The sequence below is a fragment of the Silurus aristotelis genome (genome assembly GCF_946808225.1).
Source record: "Silurus aristotelis genome assembly, chromosome: 23".
Lineage (NCBI taxonomy): Eukaryota > Metazoa > Chordata > Actinopteri > Siluriformes > Siluridae > Silurus > Silurus aristotelis.
The window spans coordinates 19,727,904-19,730,403 of NC_139596.1; the positions used below are offsets into that span (position 1 = coordinate 19,727,904).

The window sequence follows — 2,500 nt, forward strand, 5'->3', positions numbered from 1 at the left end:
TTTACACACCGATGCTGAAGTGAAAAATTGAGTGTGTGTGAAGTACACTAGACGGGGCGTGTGTTTGCGGCCTTTATACACAACAAGTAGTGCACTCTGGGTCAAACTGAACAGAAAGTGTGTGTGTTTGTGTGTGAGAGAGAGCATGATGTTTTGCATGTGTGCAGGCTTTGCGTGTGCGCGTGTGCGTGTGCGTGTGTGTGTGTGTGTGTGTGTGTGTGTGTGTGTGGTGTTTTTTTCTGGAAGCCTGATGTTTTTAATAGGAAGTGTGTAGGCTTGGAGATGACCTATAATCACAGTCAGCTGCTAAATAATTACAAGGCTGGTGTTCCAGACGGCGAAACCGCCGAGCAGCAGCACTGACATCGCGTGTGCCGCTGCGCTAAACACCTGTTTGTCGTCCGAAACAAAACACAATGCCTCTGTGTTTATCGATTTGTAAAAACAGAGGGCTGTAATTTGAAAGGCGCGGGATAACGGCGATTTGTTTGTCAAAAAACCCTTAACGAGTCACTACAGAACGCCGTGCGCTCGCCGAATCTCCAGTTCACTACGAGAATCTGTGTGCTGCATGTTATACTGCAGCCGGCCATGAATCATTTCAGTAATGTATATCATGAGTATTGGGTGGGGGGGTTATGAGGGTGAGGGTGGGGTAATGGGGTCTGAAAGTGGGATTATGAGGGTGAGGGTGGGGTTATGGAGTCTGAGGTGGGATTGTGAGGGTGGGGTTATGGGGGCTAAAGGTGGGATTATTAGGGTAAGGGTGGGGTGATGGGGTCTAAAAGTGGATTATGAGGGTGGGGTTATGGGGGCTGAAGGTGGGGTTATGTGGTCTGAAAGTGGGATGGTTAGGGTGGGGTTATGGTGGCTGAAAGTGGGATTATGAGGGTGAGGATGGGGTTGTGGAGGCTAAAGGTGGGATTGTGAGGGTGAGGGTGGGGTTATGGGGGCTGAAGGTGTGGTTATGAGGGTGAGGGTGGGGTTGTGGCGGCTGAAGCTGGGATTGTGAGGGTGGGGTTATGGGGGCTAAAAGTGGAATTGTGAGGGTGGGGTTATGGGGGCTGAAGGTGGGATTATGAGGGTATGGGTGGGGTTATGGGGGCTAAAGGTGGGATTATGAGGGTGAGGGTGAGATTATGGGGTCTGAAGGCGGGGTTATGAGGGTGGGGTTGTGGGGCTGAAGGTGTGGTTATGAGGGTAAGGGTGGGGTTGTGGGGCTGAAGGTGTGGTTATGAGGGTGAGGGTGGGGTTGTGGGGGCTGAAGGTGTGGTTATGAGGGTAAGGGTGGGGTTGTGGCGGCTGAAGCTGGGATTGTGAGGGTGGGGTTGTGGCGGCTGAAGCTGGAATTGTGAGGGTGGGGTTATGGGGGCTGAAGGTGGGATTATGAGGGTATGGGTGGGGTTATGGGGGCTAAAGGTGGGATTATGAGGGTGAGGGTGAGATTATGGGGTCTGAAGGCGGGGTTATGAGGGTGGGGTTGTGGGGGCTGAAGGTGTGGTTATGAGGGTGAGGGTGGGTTGTGGGGGCTGAAGGTGTGGTTATGAGGGTGAGGGTGGGTTGTGGCGGCTGAAGCTGGATTGTGAGGGTGGGGTTGTGGCGGCTGAAGCTGGAATTGTGAGGGTGGGGTTATGGGGCTGAAGGTGGGATTATGAGGGTATGGGTGGGGTTATGGGGGCTAAAGGTGGGATTATGAGGGTGAGGGTAAGATTATGGGGTCTGAAGGCGGGGTTATGAGGGTGGGGTTGTGGGGGCTGAAGGTGTGGTTATGAGGGTAAGGGTGGGGTTGTGGGGGCTGAAGGTGTGGTTATGAGGGTGAGGGTGAGGGTGGGGTTGTGGGGGCTGAAGGTGTGGTTATGAGGGTGAGGGTGGGGTTGTGGCGGCTGAAGCTGGGATTGTGAGGGTGGGGTTGTGGCGGCTGAAGCTGGATTGTGAGGGTGGGGTTGTGGGATCTGAAGGTAGGATTATGAGAGTGAGGGTGGGTTGTGGGGCTGAAGGTGGGTTAGGAGGGTGAGGGAGGGGTTGTGGGGGCTGAAGGCGGGGTTATGATGGTGAGGGTGGGGTTGTGGGGCTGAAGGCGGGGTTATGATGGTGAGGGTGGGGTTGTGGGGGCTGAAGGTGGGGTTATGAGGGTGAGGGTGGTGTTGTGGGGGCTGAAGGCGGGGTTATGATGGTAAGGGTGGGGTTGTGGGGGCTGAAGGTGGGGTTATGATGGTAAGGGTGGGGTTGTGGGGGCTGAAGGTGGGTTATGCTGGTAAGGGTGGGGTTGTGGGGGCTGAGGTGGGGTTATGAGGGTGAGGGTGGTGTTGTGGGGGCTGAAGGCGGGGTTATGATGGTAGGGGTTGTGGGGGGGGGCTGAAGGTGGGGTTATGATGGTAAGGGTGGGGTTGTGGGGGCTGAAGGTGGGGTTATGATGGTAAGGGTGGGGTTGTGGGGGCTGAGGTGGGGTTATGATGGTAAGGGTGGGGTTGTGGGGGCTGAAGGTGGGGTTATGATGGTA

At 55.4% G+C, this 2,500-nt stretch overlaps 1 protein-coding gene across 1 annotated transcript in view; it reads left to right on the forward strand.

The window, feature by feature from the left end:
* The window catches only part of LOC310718647 (fibrosin-1-like protein), a gene marked incomplete at its 3' end in the record, with an annotated part of 237,471 nt that overhangs the window by 173,510 nt on the left and 61,461 nt on the right, over window positions 1-2,500 (forward strand). The window lies entirely within an intron of this gene.